Raw genomic sequence first — 23,470 nt, forward strand, 5'->3', positions numbered from 1 at the left:
AGGTCCTCTCGCTTGCAAGGCGAGTGCTCTAACCACTAAACTACAGGATCATTGTATTGTTTGCAATGGATAGGAACACTGAATTGCTATTTCATTGTTGGCATTACTGTATTTAGTTTTCACCTCTGGTGACTAAAGAATGGCTTAAAATGGAGGATGCTTAAAAAGCAGACAGCCATTCTCGTTTCTGCTCTTACTCATACCATCCGTGTCAGCCTGGCTCAGTTCGTAACACTGTCACCTCTTAGTCAGAAGTTTGTGGTTTCAAACTGTACATCGCGATTGGTCTATGCTGACACTCAAATGCAGTGCTGGGGTGTGCTGCATTGTTAGAGGTTCCCTCCACAGAGTATTCCAAAGATATAACAATATGCTGAACGGAGCAGCTTTCTTTATGGTAACATAGCCCTTTTGAACCTCAGCCTTCCTTCATGAGTTTACAATAGACTATATGAGTGACAATATGAGGTGAATGTTATTCAGGTGGATGTTAAATATGACACTATTTGAAATGAGAGGGAGTTTCTCCTGGTGTCCGGGCCACCAATCCCTCAAATAAAAAATTGGTCACTCATTCCTTGGCTGTTTGAGGGATACTGCTGTACGCAAACTGGGTGCCATGTCACCAACCCAAGATCTCCTCAGAGCTAAGGTCTCATAAGTCAGAATTATGTACAAGAGTTGCTCTGGAGAAAATACAGTGTTCCTGTGCTTTTTGTTCTCCTCTGTTTATCCTGTTTGGAACGGCACAGGAATAAAAGTGTAGCGCAACCAACAAGGTGAAGATTGCCAGCAGCAACAAGTCTGAGTTTTTCAAGTAAATACATTTAGTCTGTCAAGCATAATTTACAGTGGCACATGTCCAGGCATGTGCCCAATTAATCTTTAACTGAAACGGCAACTGAGCACGCATTTGCAGGACTGACAGCTACATCGTCTAATCATTTTTACCATGTGCAGTTAATCCACACATGTAATTATAATATAAGCCAATCCACGTTCCATTCAAACATTTAACTTTGTGAAAGGTGTTTATAGGTGCAAGTTACTGCTGATAATAATAATAATAATAATAATAATAATATTAATAATAATAATAATAATAATCCTTGCATTTGATATAGCGCTTTTCATGTCAGGAGGACATCCCAAAGCACTTCACAGAACACACTGTAAAGTGAATTGACTGTATATTTGTGGGCGAACGTGGCAGCCAATTGCACACAGCAATGTGCCACAAACAGTCGTAGATTGAAAATGACCAATTTATTATTGTTTTTGGTTCTGGAGGGATTATTATTAGGCGTGTGGAGTAAGGAAACTTTCCCAAGGTTTCGCCCTTTGCCTGAAATTGAACTCAGGTCTCTCACTTGCAAAGCGAGTGCTCTAACCACTGAGCCACAGGACTCCATGAGCTATTTGATTGATATATATTGAGGATGAAAATAAAGGCTTCACAAACTGAAAGATGCTGTGCTAGTTGCAATTATTGGTTTACAATCATGGCCAGCGGTTTACTTTTAGGGCCTAAATAGCCCGTCAAAATAGTGGAAAGCAAAACACCAGCCATGCAATGCAGCCTTTATTGACCTCTGGGTCACAATATGTTTGTGATACTTTCAGCGAATTTAGTAACAAATTGCATGACCTCAGGCTCTTAAGGAAGTCATAATCAGCACAGCAACATCTCAAAGAACTTGAGAGGATTGTACTGTAAAGTGTAGTGACTGTATATTTTGTAAGAAAACCACCAAAGAGAAAATACAGTGCAAAATGATCAGTGCTTGCTGACCCACCCTTAATTCTGACCAGCTGCCAATTTCTGCTGAGTAACATATCTTAGTCCTGGAAAGTGGAGTGGAGCTATAGAGAAGCATGGAGAGACCTACGCCCAAATGTATGCAATATTAATTTACAAATAAGATATATAATAATAATAAAAGCTATGTTGATCATGGATTTTTCCATTCACTGCAGAAATATCAGGCTTCCTTTATGCTTTGTAGTCAGAACATGAAATTGTATAATCTGCAAGAAACTTTCAGACTGCATGATAGTACAAGATTTCCATGATTTTTTTCTTAAAGAAAGAACTGGGAGGTGGGCAGCACGGCATTAAGATTTGTAATGAATAACCTGGAACGTCCTCCTGACATGAAAAGCGTTATACAAATGTAATTTGTTGTTGTTGCTGTAGCAATTTCCATCAGGCACTGAGAGCTGCTGAGACATATGCCAATATTACAGATGATCAGCATCTCTCTAAAATAATGCTGGCACCTATAACTGTAGACAGCAAAGTCCTTTTCACATCTGGATCCAGAACAATCGTGGTGTGATTTACATTCTAGATAATCAATGAGATCTTCTCAAAGTCTCTTAACCACAGAGTTTAATTTTTGTTATAAACCAGAATGTTATTGTTATTAAAGCAACAGATGACTTCTGGCAGATATAAATGGGAACGAAGGGATCAGCACTTTGTTTCCCACATATACTATAAATTGTGGTATTGCCATTTACAGCAAGCTTGGAGCGGGATACCATGCCTCTGAGCCTAGAGAAAGCAATGGCTTTATACAGCTACATCTGGTGAATGACAGATCAGGTGAAAGGTGTGTGACCACTGGTTGGCACAGTAGTACTGGTTAGCTCTTCAGTGAGTAAACATCTATCCTGTTGGGTAAGAGAGAGCAGTCTGTCTACAGACTTGAGACCATTCTGCTCTGACAGCTGAGAGAAGCAAGAGTAGTGAGAAGGCAGAGGGCATTTAAACATACATGACAGTGGGGTATGTCCATGTGATCTGCTGGGATGAAAACTCATTTGTAAAAGATTGAGGCTTGCGTACTATTACACTGTAAACTCTGCTCAATGTTTTTTTTTGAATATTCTCCTCTCTTGGAGGCACTGGCTAATGTGGGGAGCATTACCATCCCTTGGTACCACACTCAGATGGATATTCTTCAAAAGTAAACGTTAAATAATAAGTGCTAGCAGATCACTTTCTGTTTAATAAATAATCCTTGCATTTGATATAGCGCTTTTCACGTCGGGAGGACGTCCCAAAGCGCTTCACAGAATATACTGTAAAGTGAGTTGACTGTATATTTGTGGGCGAACGCGGCAGCCAATTGCGCACAGCAATGTCCCACAAACAGTCATAGATTGAAATGACCAATTTATTATTGTTTTTGTTTTTTGGAGGATTATTATTAGGCGTGTGGAGTAAGGAAACTTGCCCAAGGTTTCGCCCTGCCTGGAATTGAACTCAGGTCTCTCGCTTGCAAAGCGAGTGCTCTAACCACTGAGCTACAGGACTGTTTGGTGAACTGAGTGCTGATACAGGCGGAAACCCATCATTGTACATCACAGTATCCAAACCAAGACTGAGTGTTTCACATATGCATGCCACATACATGTGGAAACTTGAATGTGGGGGAGGAGGGGATAATGATCACATCTTGATGACCACATCTACACATGGTCACTCGCAGCTAGGACTCAATAACAAGATTGGTTCACTGACTAATTGTAATTTACCCCAATTTACCCAAACCAAGATCAAATGACTCATAGTCATTACATTTCAGGTAAATAAATCTTCTTCAAACATGACATCCACCTCTCCCCCGCCCACACATCAACAAAGACATGATTCAGCAGCTGGGGACTAGTCATATGAAAAATGGAAAGCAAACAATTTATTTAAGAAAAATTCTCTTTAACAACTACAGTATCAAGTTGGATAAACGATTTATGTGTCTTTTGCTTGCATGCCATTCAGGTCAATGCTCGCGTACGAACTCAACTATTCCTGTATCACTGAGTCATTCAGTTCACATGGAAGTGGCAAAACAAACTTTTCTTTAAAATTCACCATTAAGATAGTGATTTGAGTCTGGCTGAAATGAAAGATGACGCCTTAAACTACAGGGTGAGGTTACTTCAGCTTGTCAATCCATCCTCGTGATTTTTCCACTTGGGTTCAGCACTCCCTTGATGACATAGAACAAAGTTTAGAGATTTGCTGCTGATCTGAACTGCCACCTATAAAGAAGTTTAGTTTAAACTCTAATTCCAAGCAGCTACTTCCATGTATTACTAATCAGAAGAAATGTTCAAATGATCTATATTTTTAGGGTTTACTATTAAAGCACATAATTGCCTGACCCTGTTATAAAGTGACGTTTGGGATGCATAAAATTAGATTCTGTCTTATAACAAATCCTCAAAATAAAATGGTCAATGGTCTCGCTTTTGAGTTGTTAGGTTATGCCTGATGTCATTTCTGGCGCTGACGCATGCTGGCATAATGGGAGCTCACAATCTATAAACAGACTCACGTTGCAATGACTTGCCTTGTAATGGGGTCAGGCTACACCATCTAAAATATATTCTAGTGACATTACCACTGCACAGCCCCTGGTCAAAGTGCCTGTGCCGTAAACAACATTTTCTCCAGGGAATCGCCTTCATGCTTGAGATCTCTGGGGAGAGTCAAAGTCTTGCCACTCTGCATAGCGCACAGGAGATAAAGTCACTTGTGTTGCAGACACTCTTGCTGGCCACAACATTTTTTACATGTAAATTTGTGACGTTTAAATAAACAGCGATTTACTCAGAATGGTGTTGAGGAGCTGCAAAAAAAAATATTTGTGGAGTTTGTTCTAAAGCAGACATATGCTGTTCAGAAACAACAGTTGTGCCGAAGCAATCTCCAGATGTGGAAACATTAGGCTTTTACCACATTAAGCATACATCTGGAAGTTGCCGTGACAATTTAGTATTCATGAGTTATCCACAAGGCATTGGTGACCAATAAAATGTCCTTAACATGAAATGAAATTACAAAACATTCCTATCCATTGTACATTGCTGGCAAGAAATTCGAACTGGCTATATTTATGAAGTATTTCAGAGTTCCCAGAATTTGGAGAATTTTTAAATACAGCCTTAATTTTGAAAATGGTTTTCTGTAACTTTCTTTTAAAAATCAAAGAAAACTGAATTCAAAGTTAAGACTGAATCGAACAATTTACCAAATTCTGCACAGTCTGAATTCTACACAGAATAAATCTTGACCCAGAAGAAACGTCTCCCTGATCTCTGATGACTGCTCCTAACATCAGGTGAATAAGTCCTGATATCTGTTCTCTAATGCTGGGCAGCAGCAACAAGCACTCGGGAATATCTGCCCAAATGTTTCCAAGTGTTTCAGGACCAATTAATTCTGTGTGTAGCTCTCAGAGCTCTTGATCATTCTGAGAATATCAGAACAGCATTTTTTTTTGTCAGCTGGGTGTTTGACACATGCAGAAACACATCACCATGTTTTAGGTATCCAAACCAGAGTTCCACATGTTTGCCACCTACATATGGAAATTTCCCCATGTCTGGAATGGAATGCTCACTCTCTTCCTGGAGGATTGCACCCTGCTTACTTAATTGTGGAGAGTACTAAGGAGCAGTTTAGCAAGAACGAAGGTTTGGGGACCCCAGAGTGTGCATGGGAGTATTGCTGTAGTTTAACTACCTAAACCTCTATAGCTTGCTGTTGAAAACATTGTCTGTCAAGCAAGCAATGGGCTCCATGTCTCAAAAACTGATGGGCTGTAAAAAATCATTCACTTCTCTATTTGTCCGAGCCACTGTTGTCTGTTCCTTTTGCTTCTCTCAAGGGTGTTCCTGCTCTTCTTCCCCAGTCTTCTCGGCTGCTAAGGCAGTATTTACCTTCAGCTTTTCCTTTGGTTCAGGCAATCTCACCTTTGGCTGACGTTGACTTTTAATAAATCTCTGCGAAAATCCGTTGCAGTTTCCCTGGCCAATAGCCGTTCCTGGTGGCTGGGGATTTGTCTGCCTTTCCGTCTTCTGCACTTGGCTAGTGTTGTGAAAAACATCCTCTTTGAAAGGAGCATTGTGGTTGAAAACGTGATGGTTCGCGACAGGATTCACTAACAGTGGCTATTAGTGAATCCCCTTGTGAACCACTGCTTTTCTTTTTGACCCCCATTGTCACCGTACAATGGAGTTTTTGAGGCCAGAAATGACTAGTAAGCACTCAAATTCTGTCGTGTTGACCACTGTGGTAGCTATAGACCTTCTATCCATGGTAGCAGTGACTGCTGCACTACAGTGCGATCATGGTGCACTTGGTTCTGGTTTAGTTGAAGAATTTGTAGGTCTACATGTAACAGGCAATACGATAACACCTCCACCTTCCTGTGCACCAAGCCTCTTTACAAACCTAGAAGTGTTTCTAAAAGGATGCCATACCCTACCACAATTACCCCTGAGGCAGCTCATGTTGAACGCATGTTGAATCTGCTCTTTGAAGGGCAAAGACTCATCTGCTTCTCACAGTCAGCCCTCTTTGCTACGAACCTGTACGAGCCCATAGAGTATCTCTTCCTACCAGTGACTCATTGAATTGAGATCTGAGCTCTTCTGTCGACTACAATGGAGCCTTTGTCAGTACATGGAAAAACATCTGATGTAAAAATAGGTTTGCAATAACCACATTTACAATATTGAGATCATACAGTGCAGTTCTGAAGAATCAACGTGAAAGCTTCATTGGATCTGCAGGGCTTTAAAATATGGGGAAAACCAAGATATATTGTGTTCAATTCATAGTTCAATATTTCTTTATATTTTTTAGAAAAAGTAATGTAACTTCAGATTGGGAGTGGATGGTAGAGTGAGCTGTCAGCCCATCTGAACAATGTAACATAATTAATTATGAAAGTGAAGGTTTTGCAGAACATTGAATATTTTCACTGATTTCTATCTGAACAGTTGTCATGCTAATAAATGCAGTTATGTTTCACTCCACAGTGCACTTCCTGAACTTCCCCCGCATTGTCCTGCTCCTTTTGAACTCTGTTGCCCTATCTGTGTGTCTATGTGTGTGTGTATGTCTATATGTACGTGAAGGTCATTCCAAAATGCTCATTTATCATCTTAGTCACCATAGGCAATAATGAACTGTCTGTCACAAACACTGACTGAAGGGATGGTATCAGCAGCAGAGAGGTAGAGCGAGAAAGAAAAAGATCTAAGAAAGCTCCAAATGGCCAGGCCTGGTGTGTGTAGCTTGCATCTCAAGAGCCAAAATGAGTGTCGTGCAGTGAAACAACAACAACAAATTATATTTGTAGAGCGCCTTTCACGGATGTCCCAAGGTGCTGGAAGCTCTGATAGTGGGGAGCTCGATCCCTCCCACTGCAACTTTTGCCTTTCACTTGAGCAGGTTCTCTCTTGGCCTTTCCTTCCTGCCATCACAACTTCCACATTGTCAGTCATCTTTGCTGTTGCTGCGCTCTCTCTGGCTTCCAGGGATTTGCTTTTCTTGTTGTCTTGCTTCGTTGTGGGCTCCAGAATGGAAGTGTATTGGTGACAGGATTGGGCAGCATCTGCGCTACTGCCTTCATGCATGTGATGCCACAGCAAAGGTTATGCAATGGAGGTCACCCTCTCCTGGCGCTGGCAACACCGATTCACATCGGGAAGACATCTCAAAGCACTTCACACAACTGTCTCGGAGCCCACGGAGCAGAGTGGGTGGGAAGACAAAGCAGGCCAGTGTTAACTGGGCAGAGAGAGTTGAATCCATTGCAGGATGCTTTGGTAAAATGCCTTGCTATATGAACTTAGTTGACAAGAATGCCACTGCCAGCACTGCCACCATTTCTACTGTAAAGTCATCCCAGTATAGACTTTTCACATGGATGTAAACTTGAGCATGTGTTCCCGCTCTCAAATAAACCTTTCACTATGTTTCTTGCAGGTACTTTTGCCTTCCCATTCCAAGTCTCCAGTCAGTGTTTATTGCCATGCCAATGCACGCTGCTGTGCTTTCGTACAGCTCTGCTGCAATTTAATTAGTGCTTGGATGTGGAAAATCTGCAGGCTAATACAGATATTGGATTCGAGATTAACTGAGGAATGTCATAGCTAGTTATCTGAATGACGTCTTTCGGTATGTAAAAAACAAAGCAGTGAAAAGCATTGCAGTCATCAGCAATACCATTTTCTCTGGAAGGCTTTTGGGAATCAGTAGACACTGTGTGTAATGAAAATGAAGTGACAGTTCAGTGCTATTGGTAATCAGACAACTGCCCCCATTCCAGTTTATCAGCTCCTCCAGTCATGCCTGTGCTCTCCAAAAAAAAGGGGTTGATCTAATTCATAGCTGTATGGTGACCAGACCCTGAATAAAGCTAAGGCTTTACTCTAGAATCATATCTCTGAACTCTGCAAATGTATGTATTGAAAATAACACACCCTAAATTCTTTACTCAGTTGCTAAATATGAAAGCTATGAAGCATCTCAAAGCCCATTACTGAGAAAGGAAGAATCAGTCATTTTGCGTGCTTCTTGCAACTTCTGTTTGTTACTTCGAAACTGGTCAAATTTTGTCAAGTTCTCACTCCTTATAATCATGCTTGTTGTCACTTCGAACCTAGATATAATGGCATTAAATGCCTGAAGATCTGTTTTCTATGCGCATATTAAGTGAGAGATTTGGAATAACAGAGCTGAGAGGAAGACAGACACAGCAGACAATACTGTATATGGTGAAACTGAAAGAGTAGCAGCTGAAGAAAAAAAACAAAAAAAAATAGAAATAGAAAGAGGGAAAAAGTAAATTGAAAGAGACAGAAGGACAAAAGGGAAACAGAAATGAGAAAAGGAAGAAAACTGAGAAACCAGAAGAAAATAGAAAATATATAAATAGAAAGAATTATAGAGATAGTTAGAAAGAAATGTACAAGTAAAATATAAATATGTTGAAAGAGACAGATAAAGCAGTGCAGAGAGCAAGATGAAGAGGAAAGATTAGATAAAGACAGAGAGAACCACACTACTGGTCTCGCTATTTAACTGGCACAAATCCAGCTTGTTATTCAACACTGTAGTCCTGTCATGGAGATAACAATTATTATTATTCTATCGTAGATAGCGCTATTGTTGCTGTCAAATATATTATTTTAATAGAGTGAAAATACAAAAAAAGTGACAATTGATTGGAGTAAAATAACATTGGCACCATAACGGTGTCATATTGAAAGCAGCCAGCTGCAACAAAAAAAAGGAAATTGTCAGGAACAAAGGCAACTGAGAGCTTCAACTTCTCGAGAGAAGTTAATGTATCATTCGATACAATTTTATTTTACGTGCTCCTCTGCTGCCCTAGTTAGTAAGTTCATGATCTGGTTTGAAACTGAGCCATACAGATCCAGATGTTTCAGGTATGACCACTGCTCATTAGCCGATGCCACCTAGGGCAGTAAGACGGATATTAAAACTGGTTTGTTTGCCACAGATTATGGTTAACCGCCTGGTTAACTTCCTTCAGCTGAACATAAATGAGGCAGAAGCCATACTCCTTAGCAACCACCAATATCTCGTTGCTTCCAGCTCTGACTTCCTCAAGCTTCTCAGCCTTATTCTAAAAGTCATTGAACCAGTGTACAACCTTGACATCCATTTTTGATCATAAACTCTCTTTTCTCCTGCACATCTGGTATGTGACTAAGTCCTCTTTTCAGCATCTATGCTACATGGTCTACCTCCTTCCCTATCTCATACCCAATGTCACCAAAATTCTCATTCATGACTTTGTCATCTTGAGATTGAACTTTTCAAGTGCTTTCCTCTTTGGCCTAACGAGCACCACCATTCACAAGCTCCAGCTCATCCAAAACGTTACCCACACCAAATGACGCATGCCCACTACCTCCATCCTTGCCAGACTCCACTATCTCCCCAACTCCCGACCTCACTGTACAATTCCTTCTTGCCCTCACACTTCCAATCTCACTTCAGTTTGCCCTCACTGTTCAACAAATGCGGGCTTTCTGTACATCCTCTGCCCCTCTCTGCCCTATCATCTGCGGCTAAGCTTTCAGTGACTGTGACTCTAAAACTCCCTTCCTCAAACCCTTTGATCTCATCCCCTGACCATCTCTCTTCAAAAGCCACCTGAAAATCTATCGCTTTCTATTTGTCTATGGTCACCTCCCCGCCTTCCCACTCCGACACCAGCTCAGCTACTGGCACAATATTCTACATGAAGGGCATTATATAAATGTAAGTCGTTCTTGAGTGTATATGTACATATGCTGTTCTATTACAAATACATGAACACAGGAGCAGGTCACCCATTGATTCATGAAGGGAATCAAATTCTCATCTTAATGATCTGAAGCAAAATATAGTAAATTAGAATTCCTAGGATTTGAATCACAGAATGGAGGGATGAAAAGAAAAAAAAATTCTCCCTCATGAGCCTGTTGCTGGTGATGTTTATGGTTTCTCCTGTTACAGATACTCACATGACCTAAGCGCCAGTTTAACACACACTATATCTTCCTGAAGCCTCGCTCTGATCCAGCCTCAGTGTAAAACTGATAAAATGCTGAAATGCTCATAAACATTCCCTGGGTTAGAAGGTCTCATTCAGAAAATGCTGCAAATACGTTTGTTAATGATTACGTTTTACAGAATGTAAACATAGATAGTTCTAGTGTATAGACAGATGGCACGCAGTCTGACTGCCCAAGCTGTGATGTGAAATAATGCTGACACATGTAGACAGCTTGAGATACAGGAAAGGATATGTTAATGCAGCACATTTCACTCAACAGCTACTGGAAGAGGTGTGATTGTAGAGGAAATCTGCAAGCAGACAGAGCCAGGAAATCAGTGCAGGGATATATGTAAGTGTGGCACCAAATCAAAGAATAGCAATATCTGGTGCCATTGGCCTCTGGATCCAGAAATAAAGAAAAATCCCACATGCCCACTTTGGTTCTTTTAACACGCAGGGTGTTCCACCTGGTGGCCTGAGGGACGGTTTCATTCTGACCCCCCCCCACCCCACCCCTCCATTTAATCTAGCCCACCCGCTTCCTCAATAACCCGTAAATATGTTTCTGGAAGGGAAATAGGAAAATATTGCTTACACGGCCCGCGAACGTTTCTCAAATAGGGTATCAAGGCTTCAGCGGCGAAAAGGTTGGACCATTACCTGATGACCACTTTACATTTCTGTCCTTCAAGATCACCTACATTCTTTGTCTCACAAAACACTACAGAATTCACCTGACTGTTTTTTTTACCAACAGGTAAAATGTACGTTTGCAGAAATATAGGTGGTTCTGGTCATTGGTACATTTTCCAGCCATGGAAGCACTGTAAGTGAGTGTGGATTTCCTCTGATCAGCAAATTTCAAGACTTGCCGATGAGAGCTTGCATCCTATTTTTAAACACACAGGTCGCCATGGTAGGTAGGTTTACTGGCTAGCGGCGAATCACTTCTGTTGATTATAGGAGAAGAAGATTTGTTTAAAGCATTTTCTCAATAACCTGAAGGAAAATTGAAGTGGCTCTGTTTATTTTGGTTCAGACATGCTAAAGGCAACCTTTAGAATGGTTAAAAGAAAACAGGGTTTCTGTAATTATAGTTTCATGGGATGATTCACTTCTGCCATTTCCGTATTCCTTGGTTATAAAAACTAAATGCAGGGTCTTTGCACACAATGTTGTCTGCCGAGACATAAAGTGATCAATTAGGTCTACTTTAATAAGTATGTTGAAGCCGACTTTTATCCATGACTCTGCATAACAGCACTATGTTTTTAATACTCTGTGCACTTGGACAGTGGGTAAGGAAATGGATCCAACCTCACTTCAACACAGTAAAAATACACTTTATTATATGTCATATATATACACATATAAACACACTTGCACGCCCGCACGGACAGATACAGCACAAGCATATAAACTAGTCAAGAGGATATTTAGCAAATCTGCTCCCAGATCTCTGTCAACACAACTCGCAAATCAGGTGTGCAAGAGCAGACTGACAGCAACTCACTGACCGATCGGCCCTCCCTCTGACAGCGGTACGGGTTGCCTTCTGCTACCCCGTGATTCTTTGACCAAGGATACAAACTTGCAATTGGAATTGCAACGGCCAGAATAAGGCAGAAAACTATTGCGTGAAACAGGACATGAATAATCCTATTTTTGAAATGTAAAATATAAATATATCTTATACAGACTATTCAGCACCAAATGCATTAACAGGCTCTAGGGCTAGTATGAAGAAGGCTTCATGCAAAACACTCAACCATTTGAAGCACAGCTTTAAATAAACAAAAGCTCCACCTGCTCCAAACAATTTATGAGGAAGTTTAAACTTTCTCTGTTCATGTCTATAGATTTTGTTTTTCAATATTCATTACCAGTTTATTCAAAACCAGTATTTTGAATATGTTACCAATGAGTGCTGGTGACACAATGGGTGAATTGCCTTTGCGTAGTTACTGTACACAACAATTAACCTTCAGAGTGCTTCAGAATGATCTTCTCTTTTGACTGCAGGAATGAGTTCATCCCCTTCACCCTGTCTGGGCTCATTAACTTTTCAGAGCCAGTTCTCCTGGTGATGTCATTGGTACTCGTGGATTAAGCCNAAAAAATAGAAAACTAAAGAAAACCAAGTTATGGTAAAATTAATCTCTATTCATTGTGAAAAAATTTTTTTTAAAGGAAGACTAACATTTTCAATGCTTCATGTGGTCTTGGATTGAATACACAAAACTGGATTCCTCAAGTTCAGACTTTCCTAAATCCGGTCTGACCAGACACATTCACAGCAGCAACAGTTCAATCTGATCAATAATTAACCTCTGAAGGAGGCTTGCCGTAGATTATCTGAAGGCACACTTGTTCCTATTCCATTGTGTACACTAAAGATCCAGACACATTCATCAGGTTCAATTTGCCCTCAGGTTTAATCATTTCACAAAAAAAGCAAAGAAAAACACCTTAAGCATTAAACACTGACCTGCTCACCAATGCATACGCACACAAAGAAAATCCCTCTTCCAATTTTATCCTTTTCTATCCTGAAGGCAGCGAATGACTCATGCTAGGGTCTGGTTCCACAGATACTGGCAGCAATCCAGTGCTTTGCCCAAGTTGCTGTTCTTCATGTCAGAATCCAGGCAGTTAGTGGAGCCAGATTACTTGACCATTTGGGTGCACCAAAATCAAACCTGATCCTGCCCTAACAACAACAAACAACAACAACAAATTGCATTTATATAGTGCCTTTCAAATCAGGAGCATGTCCCAAGGTACTAGACCAATCTTTTTGGTTGGCCAACAAAATACACTTTCTTGATCGAATATTTCTTTGATTTATGACATGAATCAAGAAATATTCAATCAAGAAAAACCTGGAGTCACACTACCATTCGAACATGGATTTATCTAGACTAATGGGAATGTTCAGGGGCTGGTACAGTATTTCACACCTGGAATACTGTGTGCAGCTTTGGTCTCCTTATTTAAGGAAGGATGTACTTGCCTTGGACGGGGTGCAGCATAGATTTACTAGGTTAGTACCAGGGATGAATGGGATAAGTTACGAGGATAGGCTGACCAATTTGGGCCTATATTCTCTAGAATATAGACGAATTAGAGGGGATCTTATAGAAACCTATAAGATCATCAAAGGGCATGATAGAGTAGATAGTGGGAGATTGTTTCCCCTGGTTGGAGAAACTAAAACCAGGGGTCACAACCTTAAAATCAGAGGACAGTCCTTTCGCACTGAGTTGAGGAAGAACTCTTCACTCAAAGGGTGCTGAATGTATGGAACTCACTATCCCAAAGGGCTGTTGATGCTCAGTCCTTGAACATATTCAAGACTGAGATAGATAGATTTCTTATTGCAAAAGGGATATGGGGATAAGGCAGGGTCAGGTTATTAGCTGGAGTTAGATTAGAAGATCAGCCATGATTGAATGGCGGGGCAGGCTCGAAGGGTCGAATGGCCTACTCCTGCTCCTACATGTTATGTTATGTTATCTTCAAACCATATCAGAAGACTTTCATCTTCAACCATACCTTTGGTCACCTCCCCTCCCTTGTCAGATTGGTGTCAAACCATATCATTATTTTGCACTCTGAGACACTACCCACCTGAAGAGTGCAAGTTGTTGTTGTTATTTTATTATTTTTTCAATCAAAGCCTTTTTTTGCCTACATGTCTCAAGCTGTAGTTCTCTTCACCCACCACAGGTATACTTATTAATACCACAATGGATACACTCTCATGCCTCTCCTTTGTGCATATATCAGTCGTGGACTTGGATCCCTGCTGATTCCCCCTTCCCCAATGCCCCGATTCATTCGTGCTCTCAATGTCTTGACTAGGCTTTAAGGGATACAAAGAAAATGAATTCAGCTGGGAACAATAACTTCAGTTACAGTCCAGTTAATTCTGGATTCAATCCTATGTCTCTTCAACTCCTGAGAGAATCTTGTGCAATCACATTTCACTCTGCAGTTTCACTGGTGTCAAAATGTGCCTCGTACAAGTGAACCGTATACAAACTGAACAACAGATTCTCGGTCGAATTGAATGAACTACAGAGCAGCCTGTTGTGTTGCCAAGTGAAACTGAAGGCAGCAAGATGGTATCAGACATATGTGGCAACAATTTGTTGAGAATGGCGCAATTTAAAGTCAAATGAAAGTGCATTCAACAGCTTGAAATGTAACATCAGATTGTGAATCTGTAATGCAAACATGGCAATCTCGGATACATGTCACTCCCAGCATCCAGAACCAGCTGCATTCTGGACACTAATGTAAACTGGAATAAAGAGCGACAGTTGAATGTTGACTTGAGGTGAACCTGATTTGCAGGGAGCTGCATTTATTGGCTGGTTTTATTTAGTTTCTCTTGCCAAATAAAAGCAATAATTCCACAGACCTTTACAAGTTTTGAAACCATGATGAGTGTTCACATTTATAGAAACAAAATTATGCTTTACAAAAACTCCTCTCCTCTCTCCACCCTCACCCCTCCACTTCCACCCTCCCTCGAGATTCTTTGTAAGATTAAGATTATGAGAATTTTTGAGCTATTTGTTTCAATATGCAAAACCTTGCACTTGTTTACATTAAAAGTCATCTTACACTCCTTGGCCCATCTGCTGATTGATCCAGAGATTCCTCTTATGCTATACATCTTCTTAAAATCGTTCAACAATCCACATAGCTTGGGTTCATCATTGCACTTTACACTGCGAGACGTGTTCAAATCCAAGTCATTCAAAAATAGCATGAACAATGGGAAGGACCTAGAACAGAATGTGCAGAGTTCCACTAGACACTGCTCAAAAAGAAATGTTTTCATTTCCTGCTCTCTATTGCTTCTTCAATAATCAGTCCAACTAGCTATCTGTCATTAATTTCACAAGCTTCAACGTTCATGCAATGCAATGAGAAAATTTAAGTAACTTCTATTCAGGTGATAACTGGGTTTGTTCAATTTTCAGAAACCCTGTTTCTTACAATACTGCTGACAGCAAGTTAACCCATCCAGTGAGAGCATCTAGTTAGTAGGAATAATTCAAATGTGCCACTATGATAACTATAAATGAGCCACTTGACCTGTGTTAATGAATATGGTTTCCAACACTCTGAGAGAAAAGGGAGGACACTGGCAGCTGAGGATAAGCTGAAACGGAGATCATATTTTATTGAGAATGAACTGAATGTTCTGATCAAGTAATGGAAAGACACATTTCTTGGGAGTACAATATCACAAAAATATCTCCAACAAAGGGAAGTTAGAACGCTTGGGAATTACAATAAATAAAAAATAGCACATTTTTCAGAGGCTACATGTATCACACTTCAATCACAGGAAAAAAAACGTGTCTGTTTGTGGGACATTGCTATGTGCAAAACTGCCTGTCGCAATCGCCAACAAAATGCACAGTCACTACACTTTATAAGAGATCCTGTGAAGCATTTTGTGATATCCTCCCGATGTGAAATGTATCAAATGCAAGAATTATTGTTCAAAGGATTTAACAATGTGAAATAGGATCAAAATGTTATGCAAGAAAAAAAGTAATCAGAAACGGGTAAACACAACAATTGCTCCAAAATAGGTGCCAGGTGTCCAGAACTTTGCACTTCCAGGATCCCTCAGATCCCCTGACAGAGTTCGGATTATTGGAGAAAATATCTAGGTCCACAGAGCACAACTCTGGAGTATCCATTGAAATGAAGAATCTGACCAGTGTTGCCAAGAAAACAATAAGTAAATGCTGGATTTGGGTTAGAAATGATAGTTATTAAAAATACTTAGATTAATACTGGAAAAAATATTCTTTGTTCATTCTAGAATTTTATTTATCATCAATTAAAATATTCAATTTAAATAGTGATTGAGGTCATTGTCCTAAAACACGAGTCCTTAATATTCCCGAACTTTGCCAATTATACCAGGCCAGTTAGATCTTGATCCTGTCCAAACTAACTGCAGTACAATGCACAAGATCCCTGAAAACAAAACTTGGATTTGATTTAGGCTGAGATCAATGGAAAACACGCCACACACAAACATGCATGTACATTACTCTATATGTATGTTTTTGCACTGAATGCTTCAATTAGCAGTATGTGTGACAATAGCTCAGGGAAGGACACCCCTCCACTATGCTGTTGACAATTTGACTGTCTGCAGAAAATATCTATAAAGTGTAGTAAGTCAGCAAATGGAGTGAATTGTTGGTCTCAGGCTTCCTTTAACAAATCTATTGCGTAACTCTGGCTGGTTTTATCTTCCCTGCCATTTACGACCACCTGCCCAGCTGCTTGTCCCATTCTCAGCAGCCCTGCCACACTGCCAGGAACTTTTTTTTAAAAATCAGTGTGCTATAGCTTGATCTGATCACTTGCTCACAAATATCTTCAAAATAAAAATGTAAAGTTGGCTGCGCTGACTCTCCCCCAGCTTCTGAAGGAACGACTTCAATTTTATTAACAGTTAGATTATGCTGAGCTGTTGCTGGCGAACAAAGTGTCTGTTTTACATCAGAAATATCTTTGCAGCACTTAATAATCCACAGTGTGCAGCCAGCCTGCCTCCTCCAGAGAGTAATTTAGGAGTTTTGTATAGTAACTGACAGAGATATGTCTGGAGAGGCAGAGGACTAATTGTCTAGATGGAGACAGTCAGTCCCTGCTCTCAACTGGATAATTTAAAGACGCACCTATTCTCCCTCAACCCTGGCCCACCCCCACCACAGCACAAAGCCTTCCGCAATTTAATACCCAATGAAATGATTTCCAAACTGGCCTTGTAACTCTTGTTTGCGATCCCTAGAGTGTGAGATTGGAATAGCCCCTCTGCTCTTTATCCTTCGCCGTGACCAGGGTTACTTTGCTAATGCTGCTTTTTTTCAAGTAATATTGAGATCCATTTGTTTGCTTTTTGCCTTTGAAAGCAATAGCAACACTCCCCTTTTCAGCAGGTCATTTAAACTGAACTCAGATCTTGTGTTAAGAAATCTAATCTGAGAACGTGAACTGGATGTCTTCAGGCTTCTCACTATTTGATTTGCTTATGTTTTTTTAAAAAAATCTTTGTCAGGTTTCATCCCCTGTGAAATACATCCAGCTTCATTCTGTTGTCTGTTTGGCTTACACACATACACACACACACATACAAGCAGAGTAACCAACTTGAGGGATATTCTGTTTGCTGGTAAGTATAGTGACTCAGGCAATGTCTATTCACAACAGGAAAATCCCATTACAAGCGCCTGCAGTCAAGGTCACTACATCACCAAGGTCGCTACTCATCGTGGGAAGTGGAATATCAGTTTGTTTTTAAAGGGCCACTATCTTTGTGGAAAAAAAGTGTTTGTCAAACATTTTACTTGACTGGCGACAATTCAGTAGAGCCAAGAAAATTCTGGTCTAATTTTCATCATGTTGACATTGGGCACAGTGAAAATGCTCCAGCCATAGTTGTACACAAAGTTTTTGGCAATTCTTGGTTTTTTTTAAATGAAGATGGCGTCCCTTTTTGCCTCAAATAATAAAAAAAACACTTGTCAAACATGCTGATGAAGTAAAGATAAGCTGCAGACATTGAATCCTGATTCCCAACTGTTCAGCGCCTTGGGATGTGGAGTCCTGTAGCTCAGTGGTTAGAGCACTCGCTTTGCAAGTGAGAGACCTGAGTTCAATTCCAGGCAGGGCGAAACATTGGGCAAGTTTCCTTACTCCACACACCTAATAATAATCCCTCCAAAAACCAAAAACAATAATAAATTGGTCATTTTCAATCTACGACTGTTTGTGGGACAATGCTGTGCGCAATTGGCTGCCGCGTTCGCCCACAAATATACAGTCAATTCACTTTACAGTGTGTTCTGTGAAGCGCTTTGGGACGTCCTCCCGACGTGAAAAGCGCTATATCAAATGCAAGGATTATTATTATTATTATTATTATTATTATTATTATTATTATTATTATTATTATTATTATGTCCTCCGACGTAAAAGGCGCTTTACAAATGTCATTTTGTTGTGGTTGTTGTAAACACATTTTTACCACAACCGTATGCCTAAGTACAAACAAGCCTTTGTGTCTATCACGGCACTCTATTCTCTTTCTTGCTTGTTGCACACAAACAACTAAAATAAAATAATAATAGATAGAGAGCCAAGAGCAGAGGATATGTATGACAAACTGCTAGTGTTGCGTAACAAACATAAGTGACTGGTGATGATGGACAAGACACTCTAGATTCTTTATCAGCAACATGGGATAGAGGTGTCAGACATGTCTTTTGCTGGTCAAAGCCTTGTCTTCCACCTTGTGCCGGGAATGCCCACAGGACCATCCATTAACAAAGATTGACACATCTTAGAGACCAAATTAAAAATACAATTGGATCATTGAACTCTGCTTCACATCAGTTCAAATCTTAATGAAAGCTTTTGGCCTCGGCTTTATCATGATTGTAAAATAGATGGCATGAGTGATAGACAGTTGTGATTTCAGGAATGATATTGAAATACAACAACTGGCATTTATATAGTGCCCTTCAGACGGTATATAGTCTTGGAGCACTGATAAGTAGGGCCTAGATCAAATCCTAGCTTAATTCAAAGTGACATACAATATTCAAGGTGATTCTCAGAGTTCAGTGTCGCGATGGTTTGCTTCATGGTATTACAATGCAAATTTATATTTACATAGTGCCTTTCCCATTAGGAGGATAAACCAAAATGCTGGACAGTCCAGCTTAATTTATTAATTAATCTTTCTTGCATTAAGTGATCCTGCTGTCTGCTTGCTTACCACTCACCTACTTGACAGAGTGACCCCACTGAACTAATGAAGTCTGTCACTGCAGCAGATTTGTGTTGCTATATGATAGGGTGACCATATTTTGTAAACCAAATCTGGGGACTCACATAAAAATAATTGAACTCACCACAATTTCTGATGCTGGTAGTTTGGAGAAGCTTGCTAGGTTAATAGCTGTATTTCTCATGAGTGTGTCTGTTTTAGAAATGTATTGTTCTTGCTCAGTTTGTTGCTAAACTCAAGACACAGCAAATTTGGCCAGGGACACAATACCTCAACCTGGGACTGTCCCTGGAAATTGGGGTGTATGGTCACCCTATTATATAATCAACAGAAAGGCTTACTTTTCAAAAAATTCCCTCCTGGCCTTCACAGGATACTATCACAGATGTCTGTTAACTTAACAACGGCTGCTCCTCTAAGACTAGAAACTGCTAGGACGGCCACCACCTTAGAGTATGGGTGCTCTGTGCTGTGGAGCATGGGACACAAGTTAACAATTGTGATTCTCCACAGAGAATTTCTGATCTCAGTCATACCAATGGAAATTGCGGCAAGAGGGGTTAGATAATAATAATCCTTGCATTTTACATAACGCCACATCACGTCGTTAAAAAATGTCTCAAAGAGTTTCACATGCATTACTGTAAAGTAATGACTGGGTATCTGTAGATGAACGCAGCAGCCAATTTGTGTAATGCAGTGTCCCACAAATAGCCATGACATAAATGAGCAATTTTACCTTGTTCAGCAGAACACTGGAAGAAATTCCCTTCTCTTGTTGCATTATGCCATGGAATCGTTATTGTCGACCTGAACAGGCCTTATATTTAGATTACTATTATTATTTGAGGTCCCACCTGCCTGTTCAGGTCAACATTAAAGATTCTATTAAATGACGGCGCCTCCAACAATGCAGCTGTTCTCCAGGACTGCACTGGAGCATCACCCTAGACTATGAGCTCAAAGTCTCAGTGTTGGACTTGAACCCACAACCTTCTGACTCAGAGGTGAGAGTGCTACCAATTGAGCTAGGCTGACATAATGAAATTAGGCTGACACTAGGTCCTTTCCCATGGGGAAGGGGGAGGGGGTGAATGTAGTTTTAAAAAAAAGTAATGCAGTAAAATTTGTAGTGCCGAGTCAGCCACTCAGCCATTTCTTAGGAATGATGCCTGGCCCAGAGAAACACTTTCAAAAAAAAGTATTGGGAAGGAAAATCAAAACAATAAAAAGCTATCAGGAAGCACAACAAATTGGCAACAAACGAAAGCATTATGAAGACAGACAGGACTTAGATGCTAGCAATTAGTTTGATGACACAATCCGGATTATTGCAGAGCTTACTGTGGTTGTACACAATGTCTTTTATGACGACCTTCATAAACAGCTTGTCTGTAGTAAAACTTTCAGCAGCAGATCATATCTTTGAAATGCAATACAAAAATCTGCAGTGCAGGAATCTTGGCAAACCTGTATTTCTGACCACAGAGACAGCAACATTGCTATGGTAACACTTTTGGCTGCTCTGAACTCCTATCAATACCAGAATTTTATACCCCCCCCACACACACACACAGAATGACATAGATTGCACCTTTAAATAATTCTTTACCTGGTTGTTAACACATTCCTGTAACTGTTAGTTTTCTTTATTTAGTTCTGTCCCACTGACAGCTGATATGAGAACAATATTTGACTGTACAATTTTCAAGTTTTGTATTTGCTATATTTTTCTTGACTAAACTATTTTCGTTGTTTACAGACTTTTGCTTCAGGGCGTCAGTCAGGCTTATTGGTAGCACTCTCATCTTTGAGTCAGAATGTTGTGCGTTCAAGCCCGGACTTTGAGCTCACAGTCTGGGCTGATATTCCAGTGTTGTGTTGGAGATGCCCTACATTGCTGGAAATGTCATCCTTCGAATGAGACATTAAACCAAGTTCTCACACCTGTAGGCAATGCATGCTGCATTTATATTGCAGAACTGCTCGAAATCACATACTTATATCAGTGAGCAGATTCCATTCCATTTAAATCACTGCACGCATGCACTTGTTTTAAAGTCAACAGTAACTGCTGTATCACCCACTGGAAATCGGTGCATGGCACAAATTCAGTTTCATTAGAAATATCTACAGTATATCAGGAAACTATCTTTCAACAATACACACACATACACACAGACATATGCACTGACCAAGCGAGGTAACACAATTTACTTCAGTGAAAGGGGAGGGAGATATGCACACACACACATGCTCGAGACTCACTTAGCTTGAGTATCTTTCTCTTAGTCACAGCTAAGGTAAAGATACTCAAGCTAAGTGAGTCTCAACAGTCAATTATTAGGTAGCATTAACAGAATCTGGGAAGCAAGGTAACCTAGCAAATCCCCATGGTCAAGGAAGTCATATATGGTGCTGTTTGTCAGAAGATGTGTGAGATAAAATTTCATTTGGGTCTAGATTTATTCTATTAACATAGCATTTCAGAGTGTGCGGAATTTGGCAAATTGTTGAATTGATTTTTAATTTTGAAGCTTGTTTACTGTAGTTCTTAAAAGTACTTTGAGAAAATCTGCTTTAATATTAAAGGCTGCATTTAAGAATTTGATAAATTCTCAACACACTAAAATGCTACATTAAAGGAGTAAATCAGGATCCAGGTGGAATATCTACTCACTAAAGTGAATACTTTTATGTTTTGGGTTACTAATAATAATATTCCTTACATTTGATATAGCGCTTTTCACGTCTTTTAGACGTCTTAAATCGCGTCATACAATAGACTGTAAAGTGAATTCACTGTATATTTGTGGGCGAAACTCGGCAGCCAATTGCGCACAGCAGTATCCCACAAACAGTCGTGGATTGAAATGACTAATTTATTATTTTTTTTGAGGGATTATTATCAGGCGTGTGGAGTGAGGAAACTTCCCCTAGGTTTCACCCTGCCAGGAATCGAACCCAAGTCTCACGCTTTCAAAAGCAAGTGCCCTAACCACTGAGCTACAGGACTACTAGGAGTAGATTACCATGTGAAGCCATAATACTGAGCACGTCAGCAGGCAGAGTTGCTCAAAAAGTCAAAAATGACCCTGTTGAAAAATACACAAGCTACACAATTTGAGAAACAAATATGCAAATGTTAAACCACTTTGGAAATCCAGTGATAATAATAATAATCCTTGCAGTTGATATAGCGCCTTATCATGTTGAGAATTCTCAAAGTGCTTCAAAGGATATCCTGTAAAGTGGTTTTCACTGTGTATTTCTCCTGCAAAAGGTGTGGGGGGGGGGGGGGGGGGGGGGGGGAGATACGCTCGGTCTCCTTGGCACTGATCTAAAAAGGTTTTGTGCTTGGCAAAGGAATGTTAGAATCGTGTCAATCCTCTGTGGCACCTTTGTCAGTTCGATTCCTAAACTAGCAGGTCCAAGCCACTGCTGACAATAGACCAGTTTGGATCATTGGCAGGACTTGGAAGGGAAGATGAGTCACTGGTAGTAGGAATTCTTCCTTGAATGGGTGGGATTGTCCCAGCTGGATAAACAGAAAGAAGTTTTTCGGACAGCGGGCTCAACGGCAAGTACCCCAATTGCTGACCTGTGCCTAAGATTCTCTGGAATTAGGTCCCGCTGGGGAGAAAGTGCATATTCCATTCTAGACACAGGGAAATGTCCACATTTAGGTGGCATAAATATGTGGTACTCTGTTTGGTTTCTTGTAGATCAAGAGTTTATGTGGCAACTTGGCACAGCATTCATGGTGGAGCATTACAAGAGCTGGGGATCACAGCGAGGTGACCTCTCAGCATCCCTTGGATGGCACAAGAGAACAAAATAAAAAGTACTGACTGTGATGTGCACAAATTTAAAAGTGAAAAGGAAATTGCTGGCCGTGGTTAGCTGCCCAGGTTTGAAACTGAAACATTGTTTCTTGGCTCACATTCATTCTGACACGATTTATTTTCAGTCTGAACCATGCGGACGGTGCTGTGTTAATATTCCCAATTGGATCTGCGCACATGTTTAAATTGAAAATAAAACCCACAGACTTGCTCTCCAACAAGGGTCATCCTTGTAATCATCTGAATATTTTTGTATTTTTGGCAAACTATTTTGTACTTAATGAGATAAGTGGTGGCACTGCTACAGAGAATGGAACATACTTTCAACTTTTGGCATCCCACTATTATATATATATATATACACACATATATTCCTGCCATTTGATATAGCACCTTTTTTCGTTGTCGAAACA

The 23,470-nt window shown here is 40.2% G+C and overlaps 1 protein-coding gene across 1 annotated transcript in view; it reads right to left on the minus strand.

Moving 5' to 3' along the window:
• Positions 1-23,470, minus strand: part of kcnq1.2 (potassium voltage-gated channel, KQT-like subfamily, member 1.2) — a 289,776-nt gene that overhangs the window by 19,119 nt on the left and 247,187 nt on the right.

Source organism: Callorhinchus milii, unplaced genomic scaffold, assembly GCF_018977255.1.
Source record: "Callorhinchus milii isolate IMCB2004 unplaced genomic scaffold, IMCB_Cmil_1.0 Scaffold5, whole genome shotgun sequence".
Classification (NCBI taxonomy): Eukaryota; Metazoa; Chordata; class Chondrichthyes; order Chimaeriformes; family Callorhinchidae; genus Callorhinchus; species Callorhinchus milii.